The following is a 16,106-nucleotide window of genomic DNA, read 5'->3' as shown; positions in this document are numbered from 1 at the left end:
CAGCCGAGTGTCCAGAGCAGCATTGTGGAAAAAGACCCCCTCGTGCAATTGGCAGAGTTGCCGCAAAGCCCAGGCTAGGGGGAAAACAGGCCTGGGTCCAAATTCCTGCTCTGTTTGGCTGGCCTTCCTTCCTCCTTGGAGAAGACTGGAGTGGAGGGGAGAGGTCGTTCAGAGGGGGACTGGGGCCTGGAGCCTGCCAGACTTATTAGGAAAGACGTTGTCGGGGTCTTGGCAAGCGTCCTCCACCGTCCCGCCCCAGTGTAACTGGTTCCTGTCACCCTGGCTGACTCCCGCCAGCCCAAGCGCCTCGCTGCCCCACATTCAAACATTTCCACATTAGGCCACCTGCGCGCCTCCCTGGCAGTGGAGGGGGGGGGGGGCAGGGGAGGCGCCTGCTGACCTGGGGTGGCCTTGCCTGCCCTGCCTCCCCTGCAGGTACAATTGCTCTTTTTCTGGGTCAGCCTTGTGATCTGGTGTCCAGGCACTTGGCAGAATTTAGCAACTGTTCCCCAGGGCTCTGTCTCTTGGTTACACTATTCACACTGACACCCTTGGGACCATGGGGGAAGGGGCACTGCCGTCTCTGCCTCCCACCCTGCCCTGGTTAGAGGGCCTGGTTGCCCAATCTCCAGTCCCTCGGAGGAGGTGGGCAGCTTTGCCTCCTTTGCGGATCTTCAGCCCCTTCTCGTTCCGCTGGCCCAACCTCTCTTCTGGACCCAGAGCTGGAGCAGAGGTTACTATTCATGACACACACCCACATATGGGCCTGTGCAGCCAGACGTGGCCGCCTCAAACCCACGTGACTCAGAGCCGTTGAATCACTGCTGTGTCAAATGGAGCCCGACAACTGTGCCAGCCGTGGGATGGATTTCGAAGAGTTCCTACAAGAAAAAAAAAAGTGAGCACTCTCACCTGTTGAAACAATAATATTCTGGAGGAAACGTATTCAATAAGATATGATCTAAAAATACATCGCACCTGTGTGTTTTGACCTTTATAAACATGGCTACTGGAAAGGGCCATCTATGTGATTAGTGTAGTATTTCAACTGGACAGCGTGACATCTGTCTCCACAGTGGCAGGGTTCCTGCCCAGCCTGTGGCCTGCTGAAGGCTGGTTCTAATCCCCCAGGTCTCCCTGCTCGCTGGCAGCTGCAGGCGTCTCTACCCACTGTGCCAGGCTCCCACCCTGCTCTCTCAGGGGCTCCCGGCCACTCTTCAGGACCCAGGGCTAGCGCCTCCCATGCAGGGAGCATCCTTGTCCACGCTGCCTCAGAGGCTTTTGTCCCCTTGGCTGTCACCAGGCTATTCTGTTCTTGAGGGCAGTGTTTGTGCCCAGAGTGGAGTGCACAGGACCACAAGTATGCTCGCCCACGCCGAGGTGAATGACCCAAAGGGCGGAGCAGACCCAAACAGGACCAGAACCTCATCTTATTTGTTTTTCCACTGTGGGAGGCAATAAATTATTAACCTTAGTCAGGATATTTTGGGTGCTGCAGAGAGCCCCTTAGTACCCACCTTGTCTAGGCTTTACAGCTGCCTGAGACCACATGAAAGCAGTTTTGGGGGTGGGCAACAAGATGGCTAGGGAGTAAAGGCACATGCTGCCAGGTTTGGTACTTTTACTTTAGTCCCCAGGAAGTCCATGGTGAAGGAAAGAATCAACTCCTACAAGTTGTCTTCTGACTTTCACTTGCATGGTGTGACATGCACACCCTGCGTATAAATAAATGTCATATAAAATTGAAAACATTTTTGGAAATTTTCTGTTATGATAAACATTAGGTTTTCTTTTTTGTAGCCTATTCTTCATCTTCCTGCCTTCACCTCCCAAGCTAGTATTACAGGTGTACGCCGTCACATCCAGCCAAGAACTTTAAATCCAAACAAACTTCCCATAGCACAAGTTCAGTCCATCAGACATGCTTCTGAGAACCCAACCTTGGTCCAGACACGCTTCGACACATATGAAGGGAAACTTGGGCCTCCGGGGCTACACTGTGCCTCACACACTTGGCCTGTGGCTCTTAGCCTTGGAATCACAACCAGTTTGTACGTGATACCCACCCATATCTAGAAGATCCTGAAAGCACGCACACACACACACACACACACACACACACACACACACACACACGCAAAATATCTCTAATATAAATGAAATAAACTTAAAGAACTAGTAACCTTTATATTGATCGACTGATGAAGTCCTATATTTGAGGTCAGCTGTGTTACCTATATCATGACATCTAACCTCACGTGTCTCTTTTTCCAGTGCAACCTCTAGAAAATCTTAGCAGACTCATGTGGCTTACGCTGTATTTCTGTGGGAAAGTACTGAGAGCCAGGGAGATAGCTCAGTCATAAGATGTTTGCCACGTGAGCATGAGGCTCCAAATTCAATCCTCAGAATCCACATGGAAAAACCCAGCAGAGCTGTGTGCTTCTGTAACTACAGAGCTGGAAGAGTGGAGGCAGGAGAATTCCCCAGTGCTTGCTGGCCAGCCAGCCCTCCCTATGGGGTTAGTCCCAGGCTTGGGGGTATCTGAGCTTGACCCCGTGACCCCCACACCCATTTACATACACCTGCATATGGATGGAAACACATACACACACACACACACACACACACACACACACACACAGGGATTGCTCTAAGGTAAAGGTGCTTTGTGTATTTTGAGGCGTTTACAGATGTGCTGAACATTTCAAATGATTTTTTATAATAGTTTAAGATCCTGAGAACTTTCACTTGAGTCTTCCCGCCAAAATGTCCACGCGGTTGCACAAGTTCTGATTCAGATTCTTCTGGGTTGATCTCATCAAGAAGACCCACCTTGACTTGCCCCCTCCAGAGATGGCCCAAACAGGCCTCTGGGGGAACTCCTGGGCTCTGCAAGAGCTTGCTTGGGAGTAATTACAATGTGCAGACCCCCCTGTTCACACACTTAGTCATAATTACTTACCTCAGCAGCACCAGCCGCGTGAGAGGAGACTCAGCAGGCTCATCACCTTGGGTTTGACCTGTCAGCCAGATTTCACAGCACCTGCCTGGTTTAGCCCAAGGGTTGTGATTCACCCTCAGGAAGGGAGCTGCTGATATGGTCTACTTCCACATACTTACTTGTTCTTGTTCTCTCTCTCTCTCTCTCTCTCTCTCTCTCTCTCTCTCTCTCTTTCATGAAGGAAGAAATAGAGGCGTCTGTGAAGCACGTGAGAATGCTTTCACTTGGATGAACTTCGCAGGCCCCGTCCAGATGCCTCTGAGAAGTCAGTCTTTTGATGTACACACACAAGCAAAAATATGAAAATCTGTGTTATAGAGTACTGCTTTGTTTTGTTTCTTTAGTTCCTTGGACATAGCTCCTAAATAAATGTCTTTCCTTCCCTGGAGTCCTGCCCAAGAGTAGGAACCCCTCCGGGTCCCCTCCCGGAAGGCAGTCAGAGAAACAGTGCCGCGTGCATCAGGCATCTCCGGCTATTTGCCTGCTGCCATGCCCGCCCCACCTGTGCGGAAGGCTATCAGGAAAAGGAGACGGCAGGCTGGTTAAGGGAGAGAAAGATGAGGGCCCTTTCACGATGAGGTCAGGTGACTTCTGAGGTTGGATCAGCTGGCCAGATGCACAATCAATTTTCTTGCTTCCTTGGCAGCACCTAAAAGTATTCGGGGGTGGGGGTGGGGGGAATGGAGCCCCCATTCTTTTAAGTAAAAATCCCATTTATCCTGGGAGCCTGTGATGGAAAATTCCCCGTGGGGACGTTTGCCCCTTCCTGTGGGTCCTGGGTCTGCCTGGGTCCATTTCTCCAGGAAGACTCTCTTGTAAATCTGTGCTTTCTGAGGTGGGAGAGGGAAACAAAGTGTCTTCTAGACGTGTTCCTGGGAGGGCTGGAAACAGGAAACAAATTGGAATCCTGGCCTGTGGGGACGAATGCTGGATGCCAGAGGATGTTTGCACTGAGCATGCCCCCTCCCGCGCCCTGCCATGCCAGCTGGGCCCCTTGCCAGCCACCTCCCAGGGCCCCGTGTCTTAATAATGTCTCACAGAAACCAAGTTTCTCTATGGAACGCCTCAGGTCTGGGCTCTCTTCTCAGCTTAAGCTGTGTTTATAGATTACCCTCAGTATGCCTTTCTGTTTGGGGACATTTTCTTATTTTTTTTTTTTATTTAAAAATAATTCAGAAGGTCTTGACGTTGAAAAGGCATATTCTAAATAAATTTTATAAAAAAAGAAGGAAAAGGCATATTCACTCAAATATGGTGCCAAGGGTATGAACAAAGGAACCTGGGTAGTTCATGTGTCCACACTTCATGTGTCTTGTATGTGCCAAAGAACAGCAGGAGCAGGAAAGAAGGAAGGAAGACAGATGGAGGAAGGAAGGAAATTTCTGTTGCCTGACATTTAAATATTATTATTATTGTTTATTAATTAATATTATTAGTAGTGTGTGGTATATGGTATGTGTGTGCACATGTGTACACAGGTGTGCTTGCCCATGCATGTGAATGTGGAGGCCAGGTGTCCACGCATGTCACATGTCTTTCTTTTCTCCACCTTATTTTTGAGGCAACGTCTCTCACCAAGCCTACACTGGGCACACCCACCATGACGCCCCGGGATCCATCTGCCTTTGCCCACACGGCTGGGATTACAGATGTGGACTGCCATGCCGAGCTTTTACGTGGATGCTGGGGATCTCGTACTTTACAGCAAGCATTTTACCCCCAGCTGGCATTTCAGTGTCTCCAGTACCCTGCCCGGTCTCTGTCTCCTAACAGAAGGACGACATGCCATAAAATAGAATGTGAGGGTGCTGCCTATAGGTCAGGGAAGGCGTCTTGGGGAGCAGGGAGAACAAAGAAAGGCAAGTTCGTTTGCCTGCAAGCGTAGGATCTAGCACCTTGGGTAAAGACTCTGTCCTTGACTTCTCATGCTACATGGTCTGACCCTCTTCTGCAGACAACGTCACGGAACCGTGTTGGAAGTTCCCATAGGAGAGGCCTGAGGGGACACTCTAGGAAGTTCTTCATCACCTCCGCGAGGCATAGACTCCACAGTCGTTGAACACAGTTTTAATAACCAGAGGAACCCAAAAGGAGCCTTTCTTCCGTGCCGTGGTAAACTGAGGTATTGACACGGCTCTGGCAGACATCTCGATTCCTTGTGGGTCTGGGGTCTGGGCCCGCCCACCACTGGCTGTCACAGCTTTTCTGGAACTCTCTCCGTCCATCTCTCCTCTGTGTCCATGAATTCCAGCTGAGTCATGGTGCAGGGAGAAGAGCCAAGTGACGGCTGGCTCTGGCTTAGCGGAGATATATTTCTGTCACAGCGACCAGCTTCCCTGCACCAATGCCCAGAAGCCTGTTCTCCAGGAATCATGGGGGTGCGCCTGGTCCGCAGCCTGCTAACCAACTGATTCCTGAGGAGTGAGAGACCCAGGGACATCAGGTAGACTTCCTGAGATCACTGAACCAATTAGCAGCTGAGCCAAAGACACTTCCAGATCCCTGGCTTCCCACCTACTCCCTCCAACTCCTCATAGGGATGTCTTGACAGCTGGCCTCCCTGGTCAGTGGAGAAGGTGCTTGTGCAGAGACTCAGCTTTGAGGTTACCATACCCAGACACTTGAGCAGGTGATGAATCAGAGAGGATTGTCCCGATCCTTCGCTGTGTTTCCAGAAGGAAGTCTCTGCTTTGAGCTGGCGGCTATGCAGGCTGAGGAGCTGAACTTAGAGAGAGGGTTCAGCCTCTTGAAACCTTGTCTCACAGCTGACTTATTAACCAACCACAGTTTCAAAGCCTGTTCACAGTTTCCAGCTTAGAAAGTGGCCATGGTGGGAGAGTTTATGGCACAGAAGTGTCAGGTGCTGCAGTCAGGGCTTGGTTCCTCACCACCACCACCACCATGTAACTCACTGCCCTGAGAGCTGGCCTACGACCTGCTGTCCATCCTGTGGCGATCCCAGCCATTAGGGACTGTTCCCTGGCCATCACAAGATGAAGAGGTGGCCCTACCATGTTAAAAGGAGACCTTACCCCCAACCTGTAGTCGGCTCTCCACCAAGCTGTGTAGGTAGGGGTTTGTAGGAAAAGAAGAGAGAAGAGGGGAAGGGAGAAGAGAAGGAAGTAAGGAAAGGAGGGAGGGAAGGAGGGGCTGGGGAGATGGATCAGTGGGTAAAGTGACTGGCTTGTAAGGATGAAGGCTAATTTCCCGTATCCATGTAGAAGACAGGCATTATAGTGTGCGCCAATAACCACAGAGCTAAGTTGGGAGGAGAGACAGAGCCTGGGATTGTGTTGGTCAGTTTGTCTAACCAGCGTGGACTTCAGGTCCAGTGTCAGAAAATAGGGTGGACAGAGATTGAGAAGACATCTAAAGCCTACTTCTGGACTCTACACATATGTGCACGTGTGTGCACATGCGTGCACAGGTACAGCCCCCCACGTGTGCAGCCACTCACAAAAGGAGGAGGAGGAGAAAAAGAGATGAAGGGGAGGGGGAAGGAAGATAGAAGATGAGAGGGAGAAGAGGAGGAAAGGAGAAAGGATGGGGAAGAGGTGTCTCATCTATACGCCCCCACGCCCCACTGAACCCCCTTTGTAATTTCCCGTGGTATGTACTTAAAATCCAAACGTGGAGCAAAGCTTCGCCTGGTCTGGCCCCGCCTACCTCCCCAGTCCCTCCCCCCTACTCTGTTTCCTGACAACACTTATTTTATCGACTCATCTGCCTGGTGTTGGTTTTTACCCATCCTTCCCTTCTTCCCCATTTTGATGACTATTCGTGAAGAATGGGCTCAACAGTGCTTGATGAGTGAGACAGACATGGCAGTGCACACCTGTAATCCCAGGATAGACATGGCAGTGCACACCTGTAATCCCAGGACTTGCGCTGAGGCAGGGGAATTTCAACTTTGAGGCCAGCTGAGGATACAAGTAAGTTCAAAGCTATCCTGGGCTGTATAGCAAGATCTTTTCTGGAAGAAAGGGGAGGGGGGGAAGGAAGAGAAAAGAAAGGAAGGAAGGGGACGGAGGGGAGATGTAGCACACCATGCCTGTCTACACTCTATGCACTGCCATGCAGTTTGTGAGCCGGGCAACAGGCTGGAGACTGAAACACACAAAGACACACAGAGACACGGGTCATCCTTGAAACAGAAATGCCCCCTTTATTGTGTCCAGGAGCAGCTTAAATAGGGATCCTTAACTGATAGCCACGTCCCAGCCAAATGCACCAGAAACCACTCTCCTGCCATCAGGAACTCCTGAGGGTCTTGTGCTCAGAGCAGCTGCAAGCATTACAAGTTGTTTACCAGAAATTCAGGATCTGGGGGGTTCACAGCTCCCAACACAGAGAGAAGAAAGAGCATAATGGAGAAGGGGAGGGAAGGGGACAGGACAGGAGAGGGGAGCAGTGAGCAAAGGGCTACCAATCCATTTCTCTTCTGAGCCCACTGAAGACACCGTTCCAACGATGAACTAAAAGAATCACCTGGCTCCGGCTGAGCCCCAGCCAGGCACAGCCTTCTGCTGTATTCCCAGACCTCAGCTCTCCATGGACTCTGTATGCCCAGTGCCCTGTATGCCCGCTTCTCTGAAGGGGTACTGGAAGGCTCCGCAGACACCTCAGCCCAGGTAGAACCAGTGGTTGGGGATTTCTGGGTAGAAGTCACCTCAGGTTCAAACGGATTCTGCCTACTTGCCAAGACACTAATCCTTACATCAAAGGGGCTTGGGCACCACAGTCTGACTCTGTGCTGTTCTGTTCCCATCTTGGACAATGTGTTGGGGAGGCAGCCACCCAGTGAGCAAGTAAAACACTCTGACCACGTGTTGGGGGATCGCCACAGTCGGCCGGCAGCTTGTGTGTGCACGGAGGCTCTACTCAGTCGCTCAGACCCAAGCAGCTTCCGGTTGGTTGTTGGAACTGGAGCTGGCGATTTGCTTTAAATAGGCACTGGCGCAGGGCTCACTGCTTGTTTCTTTGTTTGTTTTTGAATCCTGAAGGTGCTTTCCAAGAAGCAAGGACAAACCAGTCTTAGAGCGGAACTCGGAGCCTGAGTGGAAGGGAAGGCGGCTTTTCTGTAGCTGAATGGCGGCAACAGCGCAAGGCGTGGCCCGGGGTCTTTCAGGAGCTGTGAAGACCACAGAGGGCAAGCCTGTCTCCCTCAAGCTGCATGTGCTTCCCCAGACCTAGTGCAGGAAATTGACATCACAATACATATATTATTCCCTACTTTTCTGGAGCCTGGGAATCCGGTCTGTCACAGGACCACGCCTCTTCCAAAAGTGCTGGGGGAGCATCTTCCTGCCTCCACCCAATGCTCCTTGACATTCCTTGACCCTCTGTCACCCCCCCATCTCAGTCTTTGTTATTATGCCTTGGGTAGAAGGTCCATCCTCATCCAGAACGGTGAGCTCAGGCATCAGAATCAGACAACTAATCAACCTTGAGGAGGGGACGTTGCAATCGGCGACATTGCTCTGAGGCATACAAGGAGGACCCCATGTGTGTTTCCTAGGCATGCTGAGCTGGTGAGAGAAGAGACTCAGGGAAGTAAGATGGGACCCAAAGGACAGGAAGCAGCGTGAACCGGCACATGTGGAGACCGTGGGGGAAAGACCATCGGAAGACAGGTCCGTCACAGCGAGGTGCGACTGAGCAGTTGACATCACGATGGAGGACGCAGGTGGCAGAGGACAGCTACTTCCAACAGCAGACAGTAAACAGAGAGGGAACACCAGTGCTTGGCACACACGGCTGCTATCCTAGAGCCTCCTCTCTGGGTGAGACAGGCAATACCTGCAAACAAGATGCTTAGCCAAAGCCCGAAGGCAAAAAAGAGAGCCAGTCCAGCAGACTTCTGGGGAAAGGACTGGGCCAGGCCAGCGGCTGGTGATGGAGAGAACCAAGAGGAGGAGAAGCAGGCAGAGGAGGAAGGCATGGGACGTCACCAAGCCATGGAGGTTGTGGTGGTTTGCGTAAGAATGGCTCATGCGTTGGAATGTTTGCTCATCAGGGAGCGGCACTATTTGAGAAGGATTAGGAGGTGTGAGCTTGTTGGAAAAAGTGTGTCATTGCGGTGAGTGTGCTTTGAGGTTTCAGAAGCCCATGCCAGACCCAGACTCACTCTCTCTCTCTCTCTCTCTCTCTCTCTCTCTCTCTCTCTCTGCCTACAGATCAGCATGATGCTCTTCACCGCTTCTCCAGCACCATGTCTGCCTGCTGCCAGGTTCCCTGGCTTGATGACAATGAACTAAGCCCCCAAAACTGTAAAAAGGCTCCCAATCAAATGCTTTTCTTTCTAAGTGTTGCCTTGGTCATGATGTCTCTCCCTAGCAACAGGACAGGGATTAAGACAGGAGCCATCCTGAACCCTTGGTCTTCCTCAGGTGGAGGTGGCAGCCATCTCTTATGTGGAGATGTGACATTATCCCAGCGTTAGCAGCGTCCTCTGGCTGCATTGCTGAGGGGAGTGGATGCGGTGGCAGCAGGGACGTGGATCCCAGAGCTGGAGAAACAATCCAGGAAAAGCAGAAGTTGGCTCTCGTCGGGGTGGAAGCAGGGTCAAGCTTGGATCTCTTTTGCAGATACGGTCAATAATATTGGCCAACAGATCAAGGTTGGACATTGGAGAGCCATGTCTGCGGCCAGTGGGAAAGCAGAGCTGCTGGTCCCAGGGATGTGCTGACTAGGGGACTGGACATGGGAGGGAAGTCAGAGGCCTCCTTCACACACATTCTACCTGACATGCCAAGCAGATGGCCCAGTGCACTCCTGAGAGTCTCAAGGGAAGAGGGTACCCAGAGGAAGGCGGTGCTGGCCAGCCTCAGAGTGGAGGGTGGGCTTGTGCACAGGAAAGAAACAGGAAGACTGAGCTCTTAAATCAGAGGAGCTTAGGAGGAGGCTCGGGAGCATGCAGAGGAGACAGGAGGAAGGAGGGGCATGCAGGCATGAAGAGAGGGAGAGAGGGAAGTTAGGAGAGCCAGAGAGAGGAGATGAGAGGGAAGGGACAAGAGAAAGGAGGACGAGGCATTTCAGAGTAATGTCTGGGTTGCATGCCCCTGGCGGAACTCCGGGGCTGAGATCTGACTTAGTTCCACGGGATCTAGGACTTCTGGATGAGAATTTTAAGGAGAGGCCTTGTCCAAAGCATCCATGTAGTAACATAGTGATTTCTCTAAACCATGTTGGTACCTTTGAGCACTCAGGTACTGCTGCCAGTGAGGGATGCTTCTGGGTGTCCCTCCAGGAGTGCTCCCTGCAGGTGGTCCAGGCCAGTTTGCCCTGTGAATCCTCCTCATCTGAGCTCCTTCATAAGTCCTCTCTGTAAGTTTTCCCCTCGAGGGCTCCATGGGTGCTCTCCATGAGTCCTCCCCGTATGTATTCTCCATGAATGGTCCTCTGTGAGTGTTTCCTTTGAATGTTCCTTGTAAATGCTCCATGTAAGTGCTTTCCTCGAGAGCTCCTTTAGTGGAGGATGCTAAGGGATTCCAGGGCTGCTCCAGCGGGAAGCATCTGCTCCTCCATCAGCATCAGCACCAACACAGCTGTGAGAAGGGTAAGCAAGGCGATGAGTTGGCACCACAGAGAGGCAACACCAGAGATCTTGATAGAACTTTGAGTATGGACCGTCCTGGAACACAAGCCCTAAAGAGCTCATCGAGTTTAGTCTGTCTTGGAGTCCTGTCCCTTCCTCTCTTCCAAGGGAGACACACTTGCACTGGCCCCATAGTCAGCACTGCAGTCTGCTTTGATGCTGTTTCTCCTTCCTCACCTCCTGCCCCTATGCATTTGTGGCTCTTCCCCTTCTCGTTTAGATTCAGAGAGCCAGAGCTTTGGTGATACCCTCACTTCACTGGCGATGCCTGCTCCCCCATCCTCTCCCTCATACCACCTTCATGCACGATGCTTTAAAGGACAGCAAGGCTCCCTCAGGAAAATCCTTTTTCTACTTTTCGGCATGGCTTCCAAGAGGTGAGGTTATGGGTTGTATGGAGGTGGAGCTATGTGTTGAGCGAGACCTTCCCTGCGGAGACCACACACACACACACACACACACACACACACACACACACACGGAATTGGTGAGAGAACAAAGTAACAATTATACCACATTCCACTTGTTGGACCGGTGAATTTACTGGGCTCACTAGCAGGGGTGTGTGTGGCAGGTGACTTTCGGAAGCATGTGTGACTTGAAAGCAGCTGTCCCAACGAAAGCCCACCCCAGCACGGGTGATTTGACTCATGATTCGTGACTCACAAATGCTTAAACCTTGGGACTCTCTGAGAGACTTGCAGGCGGCTCCGAGATTGGAGACTCTTCTTCAGGCAGCCTTGATGATCAGAATCCACTCCCCCGGCAGTGGTTCGTTGCTTTTGTGATCTTAGGGAGGTCTTCCTGGATCTCGTGAGTGACAGCTTCAAGTCAGAAACTGCTATACAAACCACACCTGTCTTTCCCTCTGTATTAGCTTTCTTTTTTTATGTCGTGGTTGAAATACCCAGCAGTATGCAATTCAAAGGAGAGAAGGTTTGTTTGGCTCATGGTTCAAGGGTCACGGGCCTTCTTTATCCCGTCTGAGCCCTCAGCTCATGGGACAGTGCTGCTCACACTCGGGGTGGGTCTTCCCCCTCATTTAATCTGCTCCGGAAGCACACTCACAGATACATCCAAAGATGGGCCTCAGTATTGCCCTAGGGTCCAGCGGTGCCCAACCCTTTGCCTTGGTGACATGCTGTCTTCATCTACTAATGAGCTGGGCCGCATTTGTATCAGTCCTGAGACACATGTGTCTCCAGAATGCAAGTTAAGCATACCCAAGTGTTTCTGAATCCAGTCAAACAGACATTTATCCTGTCTACCTTTCTCCTGTTCATGCTGGCTGTGGAAATGTAGTGAACGAGCATGGGCTAACTGAATGGAGATCATACGCTCAGGCCGTCAGAGCCAGAACAGGGAAGATGCCCCCATCTCTGCTGCTCACTCTCCACTTTGTATGAAGGAACAATAAAATCCCATCTTATCTGAACTGTATTGTTGGGAAGGGTGTGGAGACAAAAGGACAAAATCTTGTTCTATAGTCCTAGCCGGCCTGAAGCTTGAACGTACACGAGGCTGGCTTTTCACACACGGTGTGATCTTCTTGCCTCCCCCTCCTGAGCGCTGAACTGAAGGTGTGAACTGCCACGCCCTGCTGAACCATATTGCTTTGAGGTTTTGATAGCGCTGTGGTATGTGAGTTGTGTCTGGTTTAGTCTCGCGGCTTTGACCAACTCACGAGACTGTAGGGACATGAAGACAGACTATGTGGCTTGCTAGCCTTTGGTCAAGCAGATGGTTCAACATTGCTCAACACACAGCAAAGGCGTACTGGAAGCAGTAGATGGATTCCCAGGTGACTCAGGCATCCAAGAGCTTGCTTTGCAGAGAGTGGGTAACTTGAGACCCATTCCTCATATGTGCCCTTGCAGGTTGTCATGGGCCAAGCATAGATGTCCTCAAAGCTGGAGAGGCAAGAGAATGGAAGTCCCCACCCTCTGGAGCATGCTCTGGGAGTGAGCCCCTCAAAAAAGCCAGATGACATGGTCTTCTCCACTCATGCTTGAGCATCAATTTATTACAAGGATGCAAAGACTTCCCTCTCCAAAGAGATGATGCCTTCACGGATGCAGAGGCAGGAAAGCTGTCTGGGAGATAAATATGAAGCTCGGAAAATGAAGAACCCATAGCTTCTTTGAATGCTGACTGTTCAGAGCTCTGACTCTCCACCATGTGGGGATGAGGAGGAGGACTGTGTGTGTGCGTGTATGTGTGTGTGTGTGTGTGTGTGTGTGTGTGTGTGTCTGCAGGTACCCAGTGAGACCAGGAGAGGGCATCAGATACCCTGGAACTAGAGTTACAGGCTGTTGTGAGTGTCCGGTTATGGGTACTGGGAACCAAACTTTGGTCCTCTGCAAGAGCAGCAAGTGTTTTAACTGCCGAGTCATCTCCCCAGCCCTCTGTATTGTCTGCTGGCTGTAGCTATCCACACCAGGTGTGCCCCTCTTATAGTGAGATAAAAACTGACTGTGAGGCCATCAGGTGTGAATCACACTTGTTTAGCTCGCTCTCTATCGATTAGCTGAACTCAGGAACTAAACCCCAGGCCTCCATGATCTGTAATTCCAGGACATCTGATCCACTGGTCCCATCTGTATTTCGATGTACGTGTGCTAATGTAAATGGGATAATTCTCACCTGCAGAATTGAAGATGCTGGTGCACTATCACGGGTCACATTCTCGGTCATCTTTCTCATGGGGTTGATGGGTTTGCGAGGGTCAGTTCCTTCCCTCTCACTTTGTCCGGCTGGTGACTGGAGGGTCTTCTCGGAGACAGATGGCCAAGGTTAAGGGTGGTTTCTGAGGCCACAAGGCAGAGTGAAATGAATGGTTCCTTTCATGAGCGGACTGACCCCCTGACCTTGAGCTCGCCAGCCCAGGGCTCCAGTGCAGTGATGGCCCCCCTCAATTTCAGATCACTCTCGAGTGCTTCCACTTTTTCTCACGAGGGAGCTTTGGAGTTCCCCAACCAAAACTCATGTTAACTCAGTTTAATTTAAACCAGAAGCATTAGCTAAGCAGGCAGCCCTCAGCAGGCACGGAAGACAATGACCACTAGGAGAAATCCAGCCCTCGCGCACTGCGCAATGCAGACTCCCAACAACACCTCCCTCCAGCCCCCTGAGCCAGATAGACCGGGAACGAAGGAGTCTGTGGGGCAGACACAGAGGCTTTTAAACAGCACCACGCCCACCAGACATCTGTGTCTCATAGAGATTGTTTCATGTGGTCAGCTGGGGTGTGTTCCGCCTTTCCCAGGCCGGATGGACACAGTCGGGCTCAGGTCCAGCCAGGCTCTTCCCTTCCCATCTGAAGAACTGTGATGCCTTGTGTAGCCGGAGGAATTTGCCACAGGGACAATTTGTGATTTATTCGGATAGTGAATTGGTCTTTGTTGCCGAAGCCTTCCTCTGTGTCGATACAAAAGATTTATCACCTCCGCATTGGCCTAGAGAGTGTGTAGATTGGAGGGCTCTCTGGCCACATCTTATTTTGGGGGACCCAGCAGGACCTGTGCCAGAGTGGAGCATGACAGTGGGGTGCAGTTCTATGTGAACATCTTCACAATAGCTTCTGGATAGCGTTAGTCATATCCATTTATTAAAGGATAATAACTCTCCTTCTTTTTATTGACAAGGCATTTTATAAACGACTATCACCGCTTTACTTCATTTATCTTTACTTGTCAAGAGTCATCCTTATTTTATTGACAAATAGACTCGCCCAAGGTAGCACAGTCAGTGTCCCTGTGCGCACCCAGTCTGCCTCTCCGTGTCTTCTCCCCTCCTCTGTCCTCATTCCGGTTCCCCACCATCCTGTTAGCCTGGTCAACTTGTCACAACCTAGAGTCATCCGAGAGGACAAACCATTGAGAAACTGCCTGGATCAGATTGGCCTGGGGCCATGTCTAATTGATCTGGGAGGCCCAGCCCATTGTGGGCAGCACGCTCTCCAGGCAGGTAGTCCTGGGTTGGACTGAGACAGCTAGCTAAGCCTGGGCCTGGAATGGAACCAGCACGCCGGGTTTCTCCAAGGCTTTTGCTTCAGTTCCTGTTGAGTCCTCGCCCTGACTTTCCTCAGAGATGAAGTATAAGCTGAAATAAACTCTTTCCTCCCCGAGTTGCTCTTGTTTGGGGTTTTAGCGCGGCAATGAAAGGAAATTAGAACAGCCGTCCGCAACCACTTGCATTTAACTCTGCAAATCGCCTTTCTTCATGTTGCAGAAGAGCAGAACAACGCAATGATGTGGCAAAACCTCCCTTCTCCTGGCAGTGTCCTTCGCCTTGCTCTTGCGGCCTCACAGGTTTCAGTTCTGGGTGGCTACATCTTTGCTGCCATCCCTCAGTGCAGGGCTAGTTATTGGATGGTACCCTGCCCTCTGTGACTGGTGAGGCTTATACCTGCTTCTTCTGGGTAGAGGGGACAGACACATGAAGAGCCGTTTGTGCCTCCTTAAATTTCCTCTTCCAAACCATGACTCCAAACAGCCACAGATGAAACATTTTTTCCAGTGCGTGTGTTTTCCTAGGTCTTTTCAGCAGTTGTAGTGTGGGATGTTCTTCTAACACAGTATGCTCAGAGCCCATTGTCCTCCTGGAGCCCTGGGGCATACCTTTCCTACTCTGGACACACAGCTGCTCCATGCTGTGACTGAACACAGTGGAATGAGTGGTCAGAAAAAAAAATTGACCAAAAACTAAGAGAGAGGGCAAAGGTTTAATATCACAGGTAAGTAAGAAGGCCATGGGAGTTATTTCTGAAGGCCCCCAGTAGCAAACTCGATTGCTTGCATCTGCTCAGCTTAGCTCTTCCACTCTCAAACACTTCAGGACACCTTCCCTAGGGAATGGAACCGCTCGCCGTGGGCTGAGTCTTCCCACCTCAATTAACTTAATCACGATGATGTTCCACAGACATGCCCAGAAGCCAATTTAGTGTAGAAAAATCCCAGACTTTCTAGGCTGTGTCAAGTTAACAATTAAAGCTAACCACCAGAAGTGTCTTTCAAATGCCTACACAGAAAACTTGCCCCTGAGCTTCATGAAAACGTGTGTGTGTATGTATTCATGTGCACAAACAAGCATACACGCATGTGCCTGTGGGTGTAGATGTGTGCATGCGCACACGTGTGTTGCTTGGAATCAAGCCCAGGGTTTTGAGCCTGTTGGGTGAGCCTCCAGCTCACTTTGCCATTTTTCTACATAGTGTCTGTCCTTCTTGGTGCCTTATAGAAGCTGATTACTTTTCTGCATCTGATTCATTCGTTGGTTCTATGTTGTTCTTATCTTGCTCATGGCTTTTCCTTTCACCCATCACAGTCTCTTTTGATGAAAGGCAGGTCCAAGTGTTATTATAGTATATTTTATCAATATTTTCTCTTTGGATTCTGTTTTTCGCTTCTGTTGCACCAATTGACGTTTTCATATTAATATTCTTTGCCCAGCGACTCTCATTTAATTTATTTATTAGTTCTGATACTTTTGTGAAATGTACTTTTT

General features: G+C 50.7%; 1 long non-coding RNA gene across 1 annotated transcript; it reads left to right on the top strand.

Annotated features, from left to right (window-relative positions):
- The first annotated feature begins 5,096 nt into the window (after positions 1-5,096).
- On the top strand, positions 5,097-14,283 carry LOC125410550 (uncharacterized). The gene is made up of 2 exons (XR_007235104.3): positions 5,097-5,447; positions 8,008-14,283. It is a non-coding gene; the product is annotated as an uncharacterized LOC125410550 (long non-coding RNA).
- The last annotated feature ends 1,823 nt before the right edge of the window (positions 14,284-16,106 follow it).

The sequence above is a fragment of the Myodes glareolus genome, chromosome 22, assembly GCF_982192425.1.
Source record: "Myodes glareolus chromosome 22, mMyoGla1.1, whole genome shotgun sequence".
Taxonomy (NCBI): domain Eukaryota; kingdom Metazoa; phylum Chordata; class Mammalia; order Rodentia; family Cricetidae; genus Myodes; species Myodes glareolus.
Note: the sequence above shows the minus strand (reverse complement) of the source record. Positions and strands in the feature narration are given on the sequence as shown.